The sequence below is a fragment of the Quercus suber genome, unplaced genomic scaffold, assembly GCF_002906115.3.
Source record: "Quercus suber isolate HL8 unplaced genomic scaffold, Cork oak 2.0 scaffold_156, whole genome shotgun sequence".
Lineage (NCBI taxonomy): Eukaryota > Viridiplantae > Streptophyta > Magnoliopsida > Fagales > Fagaceae > Quercus > Quercus suber.
Window position 1 is genome coordinate 1140970 of NW_027069617.1, and position 21956 is coordinate 1162925.

A 21956-nucleotide genomic window follows, 5' to 3' on the forward strand; every position below is an offset into this window, starting at 1 on the left:
TCGCAGGTTGGTCTAGTCGCATGCCTCAGTCGCGAACTTTACTCAGAAGGTTTTCTGGCTCATTGGTGACTCACTGGTGGGTAAATGCCTTAGTCGCAAAAAATACTTAGAATATTTTTCAAAATTTGAGTTTTTATGCCTCTCGCGGCTCAGTGAGGTGACTCGTTCGTGGGTGGAAGGTCCAGTCGCGCGGGGTACACAGAGATTTTCGCAGCTCACCTGGCGACTGTCTTGCGAGTAGACTTTCTAGTCGCGAAAAACACTTAGAAAATTTTTCAGGAATCTTAATTTCAAAGTGTTTCGTGACTTACCCTGGCGATTGATTGGCAACTTGACTCAGTCGTGAAAAACGCGTGTTTTGCATTTTAAAGACAATTTTAAAAATCATTTTACTTTTCCCTCGATCTATTGTGACTGTTCATTATCCTTATCATTTGAACTTTTCTCAAACTCACCATGTGTTTGCATACATCACCATTGTTGTCCATCATTTCTGATTCAATCCTCAAGAAAAGGTATGGGTTTTGTCTCTTACATGGTATTCTTCACATTTATTACTTATTCCTCTTGATTTGTATGGTTTACTGATATTTGTATATCTCTTGTTTGATCTTGTATCTGATCTCATGATTGAAATTGTTGTGTTTTTGTTGGTGGTTATGTATGGATCTACTCTATCTTGAGTACACATTGTGATGTTTGTGGCTCACACACACTCATTTTCATGTTTGGAACCTAAATCCCAATTTTTTAGAGTTTCCTTCATTAACCATGTTTTTGGAACTTTCCCATTGCTAATATTGTTTGGTGTCTTGTTTGGTTTTCTCTTTTGATAAAACATGACAGAAGGCGAAAATGTCTCTATTCAAGAGAGTAGCTGTAAAAGGGAGCAACAACAAAGGGAAGGAACATGTCATTGATGTTGATGAACTCTCACCTAGAGCAAAGAGGACCCGCTCATCATCTAGAGTGTTCGATCCCAACAAGTTCAAATCCTATGCTGCCTTTTAGAATCATGAGAATTTTTTCAAAAATGCTACACCGTTACTTGAAAGGGTCGTTGATCAACCTTCTCTTTTTGACACCGCCATTCCTAAATGGTTTGCTCACAAAGATTAGAATTACCTTCTCTCCGATCTTGATGAAGCATATGAGGACTTGGTCAAAAAGTTTTATGCCAATGCAATTGTTGGAGGTGAAGAACTTAAATGCTGGGTTAGACGAAAGAGTTTCTCAGTCTCTCCAGCACATCTGGCTGAGATTCTTCACATCAATCTACCGATGTTTAAAAAATCACCAGTTTACGATGATTTATGTCTAGATAAGGACCTACTTCGGGATGCTCTTGGAAAAAACTTGGAATTCTCATCAAATGGGAACTCAGTCAGTGTTTCCTCTCTTCCACCGAAATTGAGGGTGTTTACAATCATCATGTTTCACAACTTGTATCCATTATCTAGCACCGGGTACATAAACCTTGGTCGTGCCCTGTTTCTTCACGATTTGATCTTTAATGTTGAGATTGACATTTGTGCACACATCTTTCATGTCTTGCGCAAAATGGTTCTTCGAATTGAATCACAGATATGCATTCCGTTTTGCTGCTCTATTTCTAGGATATTAAAGCTTAAAGGTATTCATCCTTCAACAGATGAGTCTCCTTGAACAAAACTAGCACCAATCAACATGCGTACGTATAACGCTAGCATTGGTCATAGTCGAAAGGGAATCAAAATAGAGACTTCAGCCTCTTACAGTGGTTCGCACTCTAGCTCATCCACATCTGATAAGAAACTAGACAACATTGTGAAATCTGTCCACGAATTGAGTGCCAAGATGTTCGGCCTTACATCTATCTTGCACCATCTCAACATTCAATGGGATATGAAGTTCACCTCTATCCAAACTCAATTTGATCAAATTCAAAGAAAGTTAGAAGATGATGAGGACTAGCTATTCCTTGACAAAAAGGGGGAGATGATGTTGGCAATTGGCAGGGGAAGTACAATGATAGGGGGAGAAACAGCTGGATCAATGGGGGAGATTTCAGCAAGAAGGACTATGTTTATTTTCTGTTTCATATTAACTTTGTTTCGTGTTTATTTATTGTGTTTATACCTGTGGCTTTTGTAAGCTTTTAAGGTTTTTAGGTCTTTGTATCCATGTTACGTAGCTTTTGTACTTGATGGTAAATGTCATGCATTTTTCTTTCAGTACACCACTCTTGTGCTCTTGTAGGATCTTGTTCCTAGATGCATATATGTTTTGTGCATTGGTTGAGTGTTGGACATGCAAATGATACTTTGTGATAGGCCAAAAAAAAGTATTGACCCCTTGTGATTAAACTAATTAATTAACTAGCTAAGTTATTAATTAATCAATTTAATATACAAATGCGTGGTAGTACAAACAAATCACCAATAAACGGCTAAAACCCCACCGGGTGATTTTCATGTCACAACTCTTGAAACTCCACTATTATCACAACAAGCGATCACAAGTAAAGGAATCCCAAGTACCTTACCAACCTACAGTTGAACCCTTACCCCAATATCCAATTGGACTTGTTCTGTAGTGACAGTTCCCTTTTTCAATGCACGGCTCCCAAGTACGTGACTAACCAATTACACGGATCCTAGTTCACGACTTCAATCACCAACTAGAAAGAGTTGTTGGCTGCAAAGTTCTTCAGTTCATCCATGATGAAGATCAAGAAGATGCTTGGTCACAAAACCTAAAGGTGCACATACACAGTAACTTCTTTAGTAGAGATGAACTAGGACAAAACTTTGTCTCCGGTCACAACTTGCTTGAACAGAGTTTGCTCAATGCTTGTGCAACTTGTGAACACTTTAACGGCCCTTAAAACAATCATTTTATATGTCTAGGGTTAGAAGAAAAGAAGGTCCAAAGACACATTCACAGATCCCAAGAAATCAGATCAGAAAATCTGATTTTATAAATCTCGATAGATAGAAGCTATCGAGTAGGTGTCGAGTTTTAATGAATTTGCACTTCTTTAGCTTGCTTCTTGGATAGACTTGATGACTTCAACACTTGATCTTGAAACCTTATTTCTTGAAGTATTAAAAACATCTAGAACTACCCAATTACAAGTTGAGTGCATTTTGTCAAAGGATTAGCCAATTACATAAAAGAATGACAAATTTTCTCTAACAAGTGAAACCACATATGTCCTAACACTTTGCAAATAAGCTTATTAGCTTGCATGTCCGGATGTTCATTCCTTGAGTGAATGAGCATTGTGATCACTAGTATAAAATGATTGCTGTTTTGGTCAAGCCATGGTTTATTGTTTTATCCCATTTTTGCTTGATCGCATTGTGCTTGCTCCATATGCATTACAAGTTTTCTGCATACAATGAACTTATTGTGTTATTGTGTTTCAGGAGATTTTTTGGTCTTATGGTTCAAGAGTTTCACAGATTCTAGAGTTAGGTGTGAGTGAGTTTTCCAACTGTTCTCAATTCACGCGTTAAGTCTAGAGTTTGTTGTAGGGTTTTGTTACAGAATAGCCAAAGGGGGAGATTGTAAGGTTGAATTTAATCAACCATCTTGTTGACTTTATTCCGTGCCAATTTGCTTGTATTTCAGCACTTAGAAACCCTGTATTTAGGTAGGATTCATGTAAGGGTAGTGAGTGAGAGAGTGTGAAGAAATGCTCAAGATTATGCAAGGATGCAAGGCTTCGCGGCTAGGACTCGCGGGTGACTCGCGACTGGCAAGCCTCCAAATTCATCACACGAGTGAAGCGTGTGAGAAGATGAACAGTCGCGCTAGCTAGACCATTATAGGACAAAAAGTCCAGCCTAGTTGTTCTGTTATCTCATGGCTTGAACTCGTGACTCAACCAAGTTGCGAGGCCAAGTCGCTAACCAGCTCTGTTTTGAAAAAACTAACTCTTCGCATTCCTATCTCACCCTAGTATAAATACCCCTCATACTCACGAAATGTAGAGAGCTTCTAGAGAGAATTTTGAGAGAGAAACTCTAGAGAAAAACAAGATTGATTCATCCACAATCTTCAAATAGAGACTCTTCAAATTCCTTTACTCTCACTTTCTCCATTGATACATCCTTGAGAGGTTCTTGACCAAATCCTTTTCTCACTATACCCACGTTTGTGAGAAGGTCTTTTGGTGCTAAGGGAAGCAGTTTGGAAGGGACCAATGGTTATTAGTTGATGCTATGGTTTATAGCGGAATCCAGCAAGCTAGAAAAGACAAAGGTTCGGTGAGGCTCTTAAGGCTCCTCCTCTCCGAAATGAAATTTATGAATTTCTTCTTCGAGCGAGGAATCGGAGGAGGTAATCCCTTCTTCGACTACTGCTGCTTTAAGAGGAACTTGTTGGAATGGCTGGACAATCAGAGGAACGTTCTGTTGGTATGGGTGTGCTATTGGTGGAAGGTCGTTTGGGGCTAAAAAGTTGGGCTTAGATACTTTGATTCGAGCTATCCGTGGGTCACCCGCTCTTATGGCATGGCCGACCTCTTGGAATATCTCCGAAATGGGCTAAAAATCCAAAATTAGATGAATGGCCCGCAGCTGTCTGTCTTCACTTACGAAGATCTCAGATCTCAGCAAGTAATTAAGGGCTTCAACATTAGTTAAGCTAAGCCTGGAAGCTACATGCCTCTTATCTGTTAACACAAACGAAGAACAACACATAGTTAAAAGTTGAAATCCATCATTAAGAAAGAGCAAGACAATAAGAAGCAAAACAGGGTCAGGGTTAAAAAGTCTAGATCTATTGTTAGGAAACCTAATTCTAAGGCATCCCACCTCACTCTCCCTTTCGGACTGGGCAATGAAGACCATCATGCCATGCCCCCGAAGCAATCAGGTAGTTGTCTTTCATCCCCTTGTTAGATTTGGAGGGACACGAAATGAGCCTGACCATGTCAGATCTGGATTTGAGGTAAAATCTCGCCTCTTTTTGTTTATGACACTCGTACATGTGGACTATATCGTGATAGGTGAGCCTCAAGCCCAAATGCTTGTTCAGAGCATCGACACTTCCTAGGACCCTAAAAAGGTTATGTGCACACTGATAGGGGCATATCCTATGGTTGAAGAGGTAGTCCCTTGTTATCCTACCCATAGGGAGGGTTATTCCCCCTTCTATGAAGGCTATCATGGGGATTATGACTTCTCCCTCTTCTCAGTCTGTTACTATTTGTTCTGGGGGACAGTATTGCGGGGCAATTTCCTTAAAGACCTTTATTTTGGCAGGGAAGTCCACTAAATGCTTAAACCTACCCATCTCAATAAACTAAAGGGGAACCACCGAAAGTGATGAGTGGAGAGATAAGAATTAGAGGGCCGAGGAGAAAAAGAAAGGTTTGAAGAAATTAAAACTTACGCAAACTAACGTGTATGATGATCCTTGAAACCTTTAGAGAAACTCTCAAAGATTTCTTTAAAAAAAAATTATGGAAAGCTTAATGACTTAGCAGGCTTTATGTGTTTGAATGCTTGAGATTGCTGGAAAGCTTGAGAGTTCAAAAAATGAGGAAAAAATGGTTTCCTTCAAGGTTTTATATAGAAGGCAAAAATGAGTGGGAGTTATACCGCTCGAAATTCTAAAGAGAAAGGTCAGCCGTTCGATCTGCGTCTCACCATCAGATGTGAGGGACATAGCGCTGCCTAGAGCAATTAATGATGCTTCGCGGGCTTCGAAGTGTCAGTAGCAATTATGAGGCACATAAAATTGTACCCCCAGATGTGTAAACTCAGGGATTTAATTTACTAACTCTTAGCAAATCAAAACCCCATTTTTTCTCCTCGGATGCGAGAGAAAAACCAGAGTTTTAAGGGGCTATTGTAGGGACAAAGGCTCAAAATTGTATATTGGGCCTTGGGCCTCATCCGAAGACGTGAATATGTCCGAGGAGAGGCAAATAACCGTGAGAAGTTCCAAGTTTAAAGCCTCGAAAGGAAGGAACAGATAGAGAGTAGTTCAAGGAGTAACTCCTCCTTGGATGTTATGAATACAGTTCAAATCTGCATTCCAATAGCTTGGGTGACCCTCCAGAAGATTCCTACAATAAAAACGTGCATCATGCACATATAAAAGCGATAAGAACTCATAAATATCTAAGGAAAAGCTGCTACCACCGTATTAAATGTAATGCATCTACTTTTCTAGCCGCATTTATGTGGAAAAGACACGTGAATAGTGATACCTTGGCTACCACAACTCACAGAGAGCCAAAATGGATGTCTAATGGGACAGGCACTCAAGTGAAGGCTTATGTGATAACAAGTGTAGGATCAAGATGGTCCAAAGGGGAGCTATATAATGTGAGAAACCCTCCATAAGAAAGGGATCGGAAAAATAGAAAATGAATACTTTAGCAATCAAAGATGCATTTGTAAGCATTAATATTGACTTATTCTCAAATTTGTCTCCTCAGATAGTGAATTTATCCAGTCCTATGTGTCATTTTCTTGCTTGATCATCTTTTAAATCCATACTAGCCGTTGTTAAATTCATTAGGACCTAGTTCTTTAACCCATTCTCTACAAATTTATTGTACTGGGCTTATTGGGCCATCACCCCATTTGTCTTGGGCTTGGGCCGTAAACTGTGTCCCTACAAAAACAAAATTACAAATGCCTTATTGAATAACTAATTTGATAAAGAATAAAAACATATAAGAAATTTACAATTTTGAAAACTAATTTTATAATAAAATATCAACTGTGGTTGACACTTTATTTCAATTTGAGAGTATATATTAAAGTTTGATTGTTAACTTATTTATACATAGTCTCTTTTATGAATATCATATTATTGTTAAGCAACACACATTCCAAGAAATATCATATTTTATTTTGAAAAGCCATTTATTTTGGACATCAATTGTTAAAAAATAGGCCAAAGCATCCATAATTTATGCTAATTTCATTGATATACTTTGGCTTCACTCTTTTCCTACTTATGAATGTTTCTCATACATGTCTATAATTTTATAGTATGTTTTTAACTCTACTATAACTATATTATCTTAACATGTACTTTGTAATTTGATATTTAAAAGTCTTTATTCATTAGAAAATGTTCAACCATTCATCTTTGAATTCATTTGCATGCAGTTATGTAAATGTCTCAAATGTATCCTTAAGAACATTGTATCTAAATGACATTATATATATATATATATAGTCAATTGAGTTTGACTTGTGCATTGTAAAGCTTTCAACAAAAAATTAAACCAATAATATCTTAATTTTATTATTATTTTTTTACCAATTTTTTTTTAAGAAAAGAGTGAGGTTGACCCTCAAAAAACGGGTTGAGTTACAGGTCAACTTATTTTTACTTCGAGTCAAAATTTTGGGTTTAGGTTGGGTCGGGTCGGGTTAGCAAATTTTGACCAATTTTTCCATGTCTATCTACTATCTACCATAGGTCTTATCAACTCATATAATCGAAGCCACTATATTTCCTTTTTCTATTTTGTTTTTTGAGCTTAATGGTAAAATAAAATTTGAAATTTTCTTATTCCAAATCACTAAATTGAGTTAGGATGAGATTATGATTTTCTTGATATTATGATTTACATAGTGCAAAATGTCATAATTTTTTTTGGCTAAATTGCAAACTACACTCCTATAGTTTGGGGGTATTTGAATTTTACACTCTAAAATTTTAGAATTTGGATTTTATCCTATTAAGTTCTATTCTGTTTGCATTAGTAGTTCCTTAATCCATATTTTTCGTTAAATTTCACACAAGCTTGTTACACGAGTTTAGTTAATTTAATAAAGTGGTGCCACATTATTTTTATCATGCCATGTTATTTTTAATTATTTAGGCTACAAAAATAAATTTTTAATATTGTTCAAAATTCAATTTAGTCCTATAATTTTCATTTCAAAAAATTCAGTCCTCTAACTTTAATAGTTAATTAATGCAATACTTCAGTTAAAAATCACCATTAGTCACCAAAAAATGAGGTCATTGTGCTAATTTAAAGCTTCTTAATTTTTTTTTTAAAAAAAAAATCCAAAAATCTAATAAAATTTATTATATGGTCTAAGGTTCGTGCCATAGCCACGACAAAACCAAGCCAATGCCTTGGTAGCCGGCTGGCCGCAATAGAAAAGGTTTGGAGAAAGTATATCCTGTGCTCGTCCTATGTAGTATTCCTGTAACAAACATATGAAATTTGTTCAAAGGTTTGATCTTTGGAACCTTTGACTAGGACCAAATAAGAACGAATGGACTAAATAAGACCTAAGTGGACATAATGGACCAAAAGGGACTAAATAGGATCCAAGTGGACAGACTGGATCAAATAGCACCAATTTGGACAGAATAGGACCAAAGTGGACAAAATGGACCAAATAGGACCAATAATAGAACAAATAGAACTGATGGGGACCGAATAAGACCGAAGTGTACACAATAAGACCAATGTGGACCAAATAAGGCCAATCTATATTGAATGGACTGAATAAGATCAAATAGACCGAATAGAACTACTTCTTCTTCTTCTTCTTCTTCTTCTTTTTTTTTTTTTTTTTTTTTTTGTGAAGCAAACACACTCACATACATTTTTTTTTTTTTTTTTTTTTTTTTTCTTTGAAGATTTCCACGTTTTCTTCTTCTTCCTTTGTTGTCAAATCTGTGGCAAAGAAGAATCATGAAATTTTTGTTATTAGATTTTCTCTTTCCCTTTTTTTTTTGTATGCAATTTTTATTGGATTTTTGGTTTCTTGGGATTCTTCTATTTGGTTTTAATTCTGGGTTTGTTTTAGTTAATATATAGTGTTTTAACTTTGAGAATTATAGGCTTTGGGATGGTTTAATTATTTTTTAGTGTTATTCTCTATTTGGATACAACAAAAGTGCTGAAATAGAAAAGAAGATGTTTTGATCACTGTGAAAATGTTGCAATTTTATTTCAATAATTGCATTGGGAAGAAATTAGTAAAATAATACATTCAAAATTTTCCCGTGCATCGCACGAGTTTGCGACTAGTAAAATTTATTATATGGTCTAAGGTTCGTGCCATAGCCACGGTGAAACCAAGCCAATGCCTTGGTAGCCGGCTAGCCGCAATAGAAAAGGTTTGGAGAAAGTATATCCTGCGTCTGTCCTACGCAGTATTCCTGTCTGAGACATGAAATTTGTTCAAAGGTTTGATTTTTGGAACCTTGATATACAACAAAAGTCTTCATAATAGAAAACCCACCAAATAAGAAAATGGGAAGGAAATATTCAGACCCAAGGAATTGTTTGGCACAGATCTTACTTTTAGGAGATCAAATCAGATTCAAATATGATGAAATTTGAGAGGTAAATAAAACCCACTTCTTTGTGTGGTAGAAAATGAAACAAGAGTTCACATATCAAACACAAAGGAAGAAAGTGTGAGAGAAAGAAAGCAAAGGAAGTGAAACCCAAAACAAAAGCCCAAGGCTACCCAACCTCCTTCCTTCCAAATGCGACTCTAGTAAAAGTGTATGGACCACCCATGTCCACAACTGTGTCTAAGGCATTAGATTGTCTCTATGAGAAAAACTTCAAGTTTCAGCTCATCTCCATTAACATCTCCAAGGGCGAGCACAAGAAGCCTAACTTTCTAAAGATCCAAGTACGTTCAGAGAAAGAGATTACGTTAAATGGAAAGGAATCTAGGTTTTCCCTTTCTTTTTTCTGATTATTGGGAGATAGACAAATAGTTACTGCCCGTGTGTAAAAAATTCTAGAACCCTCCCTCTCTCTAAAAAGAATTTTTGATCTTTATTGATTGAAGAAAAGTGAATACAATGAATGAATGAATCTCTACTCTACTGCTATCTATATATACAATCTGAACAAGTAAAAAGAAATAACTAACTCCGCAATTGAAGGGAAAATCAGTTACAAAATATCCTAACCATCAAGCCACGTGTACAAGCTGTAACTGCTGCTTCTATCCACGTGGCAGTGCTCCTTCGTACGTGTGAATGAAGTGTTCATGATAAGGAACTGATTCAATCACCTCCTAGCAATTCTGTACTAATCCAATTACTCTGAATTTCAGTTGCTTGAACACTGCCCTGTTCTCCATTTATGCTCTTAGAGTTGCTAGTGGCTTGGGTGCATTCTTCCTTGCTTTCAACACCGTGTTTGATATTATAAAAAAAAAAAAAAATTGACTTGATATAATTGATAAAATAAAAATAAAAATCTATTTTCTCTTCTTCTTCTTCTACAAAAAAATAATTTTTATTTTGTCATTTTGGATTTTTTTTTTTTAATTTAATAAGCTCAAAATGACCTCATTTTTTTTTTTTTGGGTGACTAATGCTGTCATTTTAACGAAAAGATTACATTGAATAATTGTTAAAGTTAGATGACTCAAATGGTTGAAACCAAAGTAAAAAGACTTAATTGAATTTTAGACAAAGTTAAAGAGTACAATTTACAATTTAATTTAGTTAATTTAACCATGAATCATTAGGATTTTAAGAATTTTACCTTGGAGTTACTCGCCTATTCTAACCTAAAAAATCAGCTCTTATTCATTCCACTATGAAATAAGATTTTAAATAACTTAACACCATTTCAGCCCCACACACCTCCCCCCCAACACACACACACACACACACACACAAACCATATTCACTTTTAGATGTATTGAAACTAAAATTTCATTATATAAAAATGAGGAGTTTGACATAGATTTCCACTAATCTCACTCAACTTTTATTTCAAACATTGAGGATATTGCTAGGATTTTTCTAATTCGCTAAATCACTAAATCCTCAAAAGGCCCAAGACCATGTTCAATGACCTTTATTAACATATCCATTGATTTTTAACAATGGTTTTACTCATTATACCCTAATTCATAATAATGCCCACTATGAGCTAACACAAAGGTTCTCTTTGTTACTTGCTTACATTATTATATTACTATCACTCCATTAGCTACAACCACCTGGACGAAACCCAATCCTCTCTCCAACAACATCATACACAACCTCTAATCCTTTTTGTTGTTCATTACCGAAAATGGCAATGTTGCTTGGATCTCTATTTCCAGCAAAGGCCAAACAAGCTTCTGTTTGTCTCAACACGTAAAGTATTCCCACTTTGTCCAAATCCACACTCACATCACCACCAAAAAAAAAGCTTATGCTCGGAATTGTTTTTTTTTTTTTTTTTTTTTTTTTTTTTTTTTTTTTTTTTTTTTTTAATTTAGTAAGCTCAAAATGACCTCGTTTTTTTGGGTGACTAACGCTGTCATTGTAACGAAATGATTACATTAAATAATTCTTAAAGTTAGATGACTCAAATGATTGAAACCAAAATAAAAAGACTTAATTGAATCATTAGGATTTTAAGAATTTTACCTTGGAGTTACTAGCCTGTTCTAACCTAAAAAATCAGCTATTATTCATTCCACTATGAAATAAGATTTTAAATAGCTTAACACCATTTCAGCCAAAAAAAAAAAAACCATTTTCACTTTTGGATATATTAAAACTAAAATTTCATTATACAAATAAAGAGGATCTTGAGGAGTTTCACATAGATTTCCACTAATCTCACTCAACTTTTATTTCAAACATTGAGGATATTGCTAGGATTTTTCTAATTTTCTAAATCACTAAATCCTCAAAAGGCCTAAGACCTTTGGTAAATATAGGTTATCCAAGTTAGATCATGTCCAATGACCTTCATTAACATTTCCATTGATTTTTATCAATGGTTTTACTCATTAATTATACCGTAATTCACAATAATGCCCACGAGCTAACACAAAGGTTCTCTTTGTTACTCGCTTACCTTATTATATTACTATCACTCCATTATTTATTTATTTATTTTTGAGTATACTATCACTCCATTAGCTACAACCACCAGGACGAAACCCAATCCTCTCTCCAACAACATCATACACAACCTCTAATCCTTTCTGTTGTTCATTACCAAAAATGGCAATGTTGCTTGGATCTCTATTTCCAGCAAAGGCCGAACAAGCTTCTGTTTGTCTCAACACATAAAGTATTCCCACTTTGTCCAAATTCACGCTCACATCACCACCAAAAAAAAAGCTTATGCTCGGAATTGAAACTGACTGGCTCTTGCTAAGGTCATAGCATGTATCGAATGTTGAAGAACTCGAGCTTATCATTGGATAATTACGCATTATTTCGCGAAATTTTGTTCGCAATGCATTGTATGCTGTTGGAGGTAAACGTGTAATGACCATCCCAGAGTCAATGATAGTATCCATAGTTGAAAAAACCGATGTGGAAATCGATAATTTTTGACCACCCACACTTATTCCAATCAAGTTGAGGCCATAGAATGATTGCCTTTGAGAAAGTGTTAACATAGGTGTAAATTTTAGTGAACTCGAAATTTCACTGCCTTTTCCCAAAATAAGGTACCCCGTTGAGCTAGTTGTGGAAGGTAGACAATACGAGAAAAACTGGCTGTACTTTTGAGCGGCTTGTTGCACAAGGGAAACTTGGCCGCGACCGAGGCCTAGCAACCCGGCAATGCCATTGAAGAGGCCTTTGTTGTCTTGACCACAACCAAATACGAAATTGTCTAGCATGTCTGATGTTATGGTTAGCCTTTCTTCGCTGAAATATCCAATTGTAGACGAATTATCGCCATAGCGTACACCGTATTAACACTTTGAATTGAAGCACTGTTTTGGGCTTCCTGTAGTGTTAATAAAATGTTGAAATTATTGTACCAAATCCTCAAATTTAGGGTTCCTTAAAAAAGAAGTGTATGTGTGAAACTGAGCAAGAAGTCAGAACTTCTTCAATTTAATTTATGCAAAATGATTGAGATAGTACTGATCTTGCTACTTAATATTATTTGAAATGAAGCGACAAAATCTATAAATAGAAAAAATCTCATCAAATTTATGTCAAAATCCCCAAGCTTTAGAAATTCTAAATTCATTATACTGTTTCTGTTACCATTATGTTAACTAGATGTAGAAAATACATTACGGCCAATTTATTTTAATAAGTAAAGTTTATTAAAAATAGCTAATTTAATTGATTTACTAAAATAGCTAGGTAGTAATAGCAATGCCCTTTCTTTTTTATTGAGTGGGATTGTATTTATATGGTTTACCTCTGGTAGAAGAAGTGAGTTGAGTGCACAAGGGTGTAGGACATGAAATGTTGGTGTAGGATGTGGATTTGGATGGGTCAAAGATTGGGTCCACTTGCTTATAGCATTGTCTTTCGCATGGTTTACACTGTGCCCAAGTGAGGTCGGTACCAGTGTCAAATGCCAGTGTTTGATCTGTTTTGAGAGTGCCAAGGCCAACGGTGACGATGTAGTTACCAGAGTCGATGCTGAGACTAGATTTGGCTGGAATGGTGGTGGCCTGAGATTCTCTTAATTTGTTGCCATCTGAGTTCTTAGAGAACATGGAGTGGATTGAGTTCACCCTGGACTGGTCTTGAAGGAGGAGTTCAGTGTGATTGAGAACCAGTAATTGGTCTTTGTTGCTTTGAAAGCATGGGCCATATTTGTGTGTCACCGTCAAGGATGCCTCTCTTTTTGGACCTGAACTTAAAAGGAATTTGGAACACATGCATATGAATATAATGAGGATAAAAATGTATAAAAAATAAAAATAAAAATAAAAAAACATTGAGAATTCCAAATGCATACCTGTAAATAATTCTTGCATTTAGCCTATTACAACATGCTTTTGCGTCCAGAAAAAATACTATTTAATTGATAATAAATAAATATATAACCTGTGGGGCCCGTGGGCCTGGTAGCCTCAGCCCATTTGGCATTTGGCCCAAGGCCCATGCCGAGGAGGGATGATCGTCCGAGGATGGTGTATGAAGACCTATGCCTTTTTGGATCCACGTCGAGGACATCCCTGTCCTCGGCGTACCGAGGCTAATTCTAGGTGGGGTAACAGGCCCAGAACAGGTTGTTACCTTCACACTAAATGCACCCATCTAACTCCCTAGCCACATTAATGGGGATGTAACTCCTGGACAGGGTAACAATGGTCCTTGTGAACCACTCGAGTACTGATAAGATCTCTGATGGGATGGACGGTCAGAGGGAAGGCAAGTGGATGATCAACAGATGGAAGAAAGAGATAGGAAGAAGAGAACTATATAAGAAGGGTGAGCAAAGCAGTTAAAAAGGGGGGAAAAAGAAAAAGGGAGAAGGAACCTCCTCAGACAAGCGCCGAGGAGTTACCCTTAGGAATAAGTTGGGTTCATCCCCCTTCAATGGTGAAAAATTCCCTGTGTACTGTTGTTAGTTTGTTAGGGCCTAATTCTTCATCCCATTCTCTAGAAATGTATTGTTAGGGTTTTTCTAAATTGAGTCCCTACAATTGGCGCCGTCTGTGGGGAGGATTAGTGCACTAGCAGGCGCAATGGACGATCGTTCCTAAATAGCTAGTTTACGGTAGGTTGACAACGATGCGTCACACAAAAAAAAAAAAAAAAAAAAAAAAAAAAAAAAAAAAAAAAAAAGAAAGCATGGGCCATATTTGTGTTTCACCGTCAAGGATGCCTCCCTTTTTGGACCTGAACTTAAAAGGAATTTGGAACACATGCATATGAATATAATGAGGATAAAAAATTGAGAATCCACTGTAAAAAAAAAAAAAAAAAAAAAAAAAAAACACATTGAGAATCCAATGCATACCTGTAAATAATTTTGCATGTAGTCTATTACAACATGCTTTTGCGTCCAGAAAAAATACTATTTAATTGATAATAAATAAATAAATAACCTATGCCAGAAAAACAATAATAAAACAAGAAAAAATAAGTGGTTACCCACATATTACTTTAAATTTTATTTTTTTATAGATAGTATTTTAAACCTATATTATGTGACTATTTATAAGATCATTTACATGTATTAAATCAAATGGTTTATTAAATATTTAAAAATTATATAACTATTAAGTAAGTTATGTAATTTAAAGTAGTTGAGAATATATTTTTGAATTACATATAGTAGGGAGGTTGGAGGAATATATTTTAGAAAAGTCTTTGGCAACGGGATCACTAAATAAATAAATAAATATATATATATATATATAGGTACCCTTATTTATGATGGGCCACGCCACCAAACAACTTCTCATGGACAAATTTCTCCTGTATCTAAGCTTTGTGAGATTTTTGTGAGGTTAGCCTTATTTTAAAGTTTTAAATCTTTGGTGTGGTGGTCACTTCACAAGTATAAATGCTTGTGAGGTGTGGGGGCAAGAGGTAGGGTTCAAGTCTTCAGGAGGAAGTTTCACATACATATACACTTAGATTAGACTAGAGTAGAAATTCTACCTTGTAAAAAAAAAAAAGGTTTTAAAAACTAAATATGTTATATGTTTATATGTGCCGAAAAAAAGAGAGGAGAAGGAGAAGGAGATATACCTCATATTTAAGGATGCATGGATTGGATTTAATTTATTTTTCAACCCAATTCCACCTCTCCAGATTAAGAAATTTCAATCAAACCTAAACATATAACTTTAAAAATCCAACCCTCCTATCCATTTATATAATTGAGCATAATTTTCCAATTTATCAAAAAATACCTTTAAAAAAATTTAAACAGATTCTAAAAATTCAAATAAACCAAATTAATAATTTTAAAAAATTATTAATAGCATGGTTTGTGTCAATTTACTTGTATCAAATTAAAAATTAAAAAAAAAAAAAAAAAAACTTAAACCCGATTCAACCCAAGTTTTGAAAAATAATTTTTTTAAAAAAAAAATCCAATCTATCAATGCATGAGAAAATTAGTCAATGTATTGGCATTAGGTTGGATTGGATCAAGTTTACGCGGGATTTTTAGAAAATAACTACAAAACCCAAACAATATTATTAGTTAGCCAATGTTTCAAACATATTGCATTTCTAACAATTCGACTTCAGAGGAGTCGATTTTACTGTTCATATCACCTATTCTTGCGTCACGTAGATAAAGAAATCGAGTCCTTTGGACTCATTTCTTATACAAAGAAAACGACTTCAGAGAAGTCGTTTTCTGTGCAAAGAAAACGACTTCTCTGAAGTCGTTTTCTACTGAATCAACCTTGTATTTCAGATGAGACTCCAAATTACTTACAACTACTGGGATCACAGCTGGGCATAGGCGGGACGGCGGTCCAGGCAGAGTCGGACGGTGGTGGCGCTTGCATCGTCGGCGTTCTGAATGAGCTCCAGCACCGTCGTACCCTCCAAGTCGGCGTTCAACAAAACCTCACGGATCCGCCGAGTCAGGTCCGTCTGACCAAAGTCTTCCAGTTCCACAAACATCGACGACGACTCCATTTCGAGATCAGATCAAATCAGATTTGTTATTCGTGGGTTTGGGTTTCGTTTGGGTTTGGATTGTCATTCCTATTTGGGTTTCGTTTTTTTTGGGTTTGGATTGAGGCTATTTTGCAAGCCTGGGTCGCTGGGATTTCTTTGGATTGAGGCTATTTGCAGGTCTGGGTCGCTGGGATTTCGGCTTCTATACAAAGAAAACAACTTCTCTGAAGTCGTTTCTATGTATAAGAAATGAGTCCACTAGACTCGATTTCTTTATTTACGTGGCGCAAAAATAGGCGATATAAACAGTAAAATCGACTCTTCTGAAGTCGAATTGTTAGAAATGCAATATATTTGAAACGTTGGCTAACTAATAATATTGTTTGGGTTTTGTAGTTATTTTCTAAAAAATCCCAGTTTACCCCATTGGTAGATTGAATACACACTGCTTCTTATAATATATATGGACATGTTGCATTCAAAACTGATAACAGGACATCACATGTATCAAGCTTATATTGTCTAACCACTCATTCACTAATCTGAAGAAAAAAAAAAAAAAAAAACTTCATTTAAGCCTTTTGTATAATAATAATTCGATGAATTAAATAAAACAAATTCTGTTTATATCATATTACATCTCTCCCTTAAATCGATTCTTTTTATGATCAACAAGAAAGAGACAAAGGTTTTAATATCTAAAAAGAATATATTAAGAACGTATAAAAGGTAAATGAATGAAAAAAAAAAAAAAAAAAAAAAATTTCTAGCAGATGCTTCGTTATCTACTCAGGAAAAACTAAGACCGCATATATGAAACTTTTGATAAAAGAGATGTTAGAAATTTTTTTACAATATCTGATATTATGGAATTGTGATTTATTCTACTAAATAATTTTAGATATTTCTATTTCATAAATGTGCACTTCAAATGGTAATCTTATTTAAAATTCTTGTAATGAGTATCTTGTTTTGATCTGGATATTTTTTTTCTTTCATGTTTTAATCTTATCAACATAAATAGAATCCTAGTTCTACCATTTTTGGGAGTAATGATAGATGAGAAATTTTTTTCCATATATAAATTTTTTCAAAATTTGTTAAATTGGTAAGTTAATATATGATTGGAATGATATCACTTTCCATTGAATTTATTATTGACGCCTTTTTTATTATATATCAATTACAATATATTGCGTCAATAATTGTGAAAAGCCTTTTTTTTTAACTATCGATTCCTAAAGTTGTGAAAAAATATCATGTCCTTAGACTTATTGCATTGTTCCATGAACATTCTTTGTGTTAATTACTATTCTTATATTAGGTTTCTCCATTTGACTAAACTGCATTACTCCCAAATTTATAGTTTTACAAGTGCTGTAATAATAAAAACATAAAATCTTTTTGAGGTAATTACACTTCTCTCCTTTGAGATTTAGAGAAAAGAAACTCTACTCCAAATCTAAAGGGAAAAAACCTTAACATCTATTTGTAAAAATATGAAAGGCAATAGATATGAGTTCAAATCTTCTGTCCCACTTTTCCTGCTCCACTCTATACTCCACCAATAAATACTTGCCACGTGATACTATTAATTAATAACTGTAGGATTAATAAGTCAATAATGATAATATTTAATTAATTAGGTGAATACGTGGTAAGTATTTATTGGTGGAGTATAGAGTGGAGCAGGAAAAATGGGACAGAAGATAGATATGGAATGTCTGAAATAAAAGTCATCCATCATAAAAGTTGTAATTTTGGTAATTGACACAATTATTGCAACAACTTTCAAATTAACTTAAATGATTCAAAATAAATATCTTAAGGCAACCATATACCAAGAATTAATGTTGCTATTACTAATGCTGATAAACAAAGCAATCAAATGTGGAACTTGTTCCCTTCAAAAAAAAAAATAAAAATAAAAATGGAACTCGTTGTTTTAAATTAAAGAACACCCATAACGGAAGAAACTTTCCTTTGCAAGTCTTTTAGTGCTCAATAAACTTTGGACTTTTATTCTAATTTTATCAATTATGTTTTACTAACCATGGCTAAACTTTATAAAAGAGAATCTTTTAAAATTTTCTAATATTCCATTACTAATATCAATGGAGAGTTCAGTTTTGGGATCAAGTATTATTTTCCCAAATTTTAAGGGAGTGGATAGTAAATATCCCAATTTTTTCCTCTCTAGTTTTTTGTTTTGTAGGAGGAACAACGGCAATTACAATAGGAGTAAAGACAGAGATATAACGCAGTGATGACCATGATGATTTGAGAGAGAGAGAGAGAGAGAGAGAGAGAGAGAGTTAAACCTTTGGTAGAAGCAGTGCAAGTAGATGATGGTATTAGAGAACTGACTTGAACAGTATGTGTATGATTAAGGTGGTAGCTTTCTGTAGTCTCTCTTGCTTCATGGGCATGAAGGCATAGAAAAGCAAAGAGACTATAGATATAGAGGATACACCTAACGAAGTAGGAGAAGCGAGTAGCCATGGACTAGTTTTATGCTCAAGACCATGTACTCCTGCAGTCCTCTTTATAGTGGTTGGCCTGATAAGTGGGCTCATATGCTGCTACTGCTAGGTTGGATTAGTCAATTTAATTACTATTTGGCTCTTAACTGATAGTGATTTAAATGCTTTTTTATTTTTATTTTTTGGGGTCTAATTATTGTAATTATTGCCCTGCAACAGGTTTGCTTAGACAAGAAGAAATCACATGACAATAAAGTCTAAGGAACCAACATAATTTTAGAACAATTTCACAACATCTTTGTTTTGAGTTGTAATATTGGGTTCCGGTGTAATTTATTACAATATATTTTTTTTTTACTTATGAAATTTTGTTGTGTCCTGAGAAGAACTCTTTACATGACTTTCCTATACTCTAGACGAACAGTTAGTATATTGTATATTTTACTTGTATAATTTTCATGATTGAGCTAAAATCAAAGATATTTGTTTTTGTACAGTGTCAACCCTAAGGCCTTTATCTTCAGCACTTCTCAATGTTTATTTTATTTTATTTTTATTTTTTAGAATCATTCAAAATAGAAATTTGATATAAAATTACTCTTCACTAAGGCTTTATATTTTCATGTTCTTTGTTTCTGTTTTTATCTAAGCTTAGTCAGAGCCACCAATTTGTGGTCTCCAGTAGTGCTTGTCAGTTTTCATCACACATATATAGCAAACCTTGAGTTAACCTCAAAGCATTAAAAATTTAAAATCACATAATGCATATTATATTGACCAATATAATTTTGTTCAAACTTGCAAAATGCAAAAAATGAAAATATTCACCTTTTCACGTTTGCCTTACCCAATGATTCTTCTCAACTCTCAACTTTGAACGCAATAACCTTCCAAAAATATTATAGCATCTCATTTGCAGTATGTAAATCATAAAATCAAGATAGCCAGAATTTCATCTTAACTCAATTTAATGATTTGGAATAAGATATTAAATTTCAATTTTTTTTACCATTAAACACATAAAAATAATAATAAGAAAGAAAGAAATATGTAAGGGTTAGCCCACCATCATATTATTGTGGACATAATTTGCCCAATGAGTCTAGTAGTACAAAAAAAATTTACGACTGTCAAGGTGGCAAATTAGTATTGCTTGGTAAAAAATAGTGATAATATGTCAGTAGTAAGCTCACACGAGAATTAATAAAAAATTTACTAATTTAATTGTTATGAAAAATATTGTGAAAATTGATGTGTCGGTAGCATTACTCAATTTGACCACAATAACCAATCATAATTTTTGGGGAGGAGGGTATTGGACTTGTCAAATGGCTTTCTTTATAATAAAATAGGGGCATATATAGTTCTTAGTATGGTACAATACACAATACATATTGTACGATATGTATTGTATCGAGTGAAAAAAGTATTGTATTGTAGATACATATTGACCATGTTCATGAATCTTGCAATGCACATGCATATAGATATGTTGTTTTAGATTGGTTTTTTTTTTTTTTTTTTTTTTTTTTTTTTTTTTTTTTTTTTTTTTTTTAAATTGTGTTTTGATTTGAGTCCAACAAGTTGTTAGACTTGTTTATAACACAAAATTATAGGATCCCTTGATTGAGCATAATAAAATAACATGCCAATTTTTTTCTCTTCTTTTTTTTCCAACAAAATTTGAATTATACACTTAACAAATCACGTTTTTTTTAATACAGTGAATAAGGTATTAAAAAATAATATTGTGGAGGGAAGAGCCCAGAACTACTTAATGGGCCAGGAACCCACTGATTAAGGGCCATGGGGTTTCCGAGAATTAATGATGGTTGGGGCGGCCCACCTAAAGCATGAAGCCCTTAAGCAGAAGGGAGTGTCGTCCGAGAAGGCCACCATTTGTCCGAGGATGCCTTCCTCCTCGGCTATGATGAGCTTTGATCAAACGAATGTGTGAAAAGTCCGACTAACCTCCCCAACGATCCCAACGGTGATGATGGACTCTGGGTGAATCCGGAAATGATCAGAACCAGAAAATATCTGAAGGAAAGGCTGGTACCACCGCATTTAATACGCTGCAGCAGCTTTTCTGGCCGCATTTATGTGGAGAAGACCCCTGAACAGTGCGACCTCAGCTACCGCCACTCACAAAGAATTAAAGTAGACACACGACATGACATGCACTCGAGTGGACGCGTGGATGAAGAACAAGTGGACGATGAAGATTATAGGAAGGGATGCTATATAAAGAAGAAGGGTGCCCTGATAATGGGGAGGAGGGAGAGAAAAAAAAAAAGCTTTACTATAGCTCTGAACATTGTAATCGTTGTTTATTCAATAAAACACATCTTCGGACATTCATTCATGGAGTTACCCGATCTTTAGTTCACGTTATCATTGTTGCACGTGATCCAGCTGACTGTTCTGTGCTTCATAACCAGCCCAGCTCTTTCGCCCACTCTCTACAAATTCATTGTTCTGGGTTCGTTGGGCCTGTAACCAATCTCTTTTGGGCTTAGGCTACAAAAATCGACCCTACAAATATAATTATTTTTTATTTATGTTATTATTGTTATAAATCTAAGAAGCTAGAATATTAAGAAGAAATATAAATTAAAATTATTAAAATAAAAGAACAAGAAGAGACAATAAATATTGATGATGGTGAAGAAAATGTTAATAAAAATAATAATTTTGCTAGATGACGAACATAATAATAAAATTAACTTAGGTAAAGGATTTTTTTTTTTTTTTTTTTTTAAGAATGAAATTAGATAAAGTTGATTATGCATAATGATATATATGATAATAAAAATTTATTATTTTGACTCATATATGTATTATATTATCACTTATGAGTTTAATCAATATGAATGTAAATGCTATAAACATATGCTAATTTGATTTATTTAATTAATTTTATTAAATATTATCACATAAGTGATATTAAATTAATTACTAGTTATAAATTTATAATAAATATATATTTATAAGTTTGGTAAAACTTAAGTACAATACTTAAGCGTTGTTCCTTATGTTCTCTTTTTAAAATTTTGTCATATGAATTTTTGCACATGAGATAGAAGTGTATTTTTTAGTTAAGTAGCAACATGACTGAATCTTTAGATGAAAACTTAAGGAACTCAAAGTACTGTCACTAAATTTTGT

At 34.4% G+C, this 21956-nt stretch overlaps 1 pseudogene; it reads right to left on the reverse strand.

The window, feature by feature from the left end:
* Window positions 1-11586: 11586 nt before the first annotated feature.
* On the reverse strand, window positions 11587-18807 carry LOC112039157 (aspartyl protease family protein At5g10770-like; annotated as a pseudogene).
* Window positions 18808-21956: the final 3149 nt, after the last annotated feature.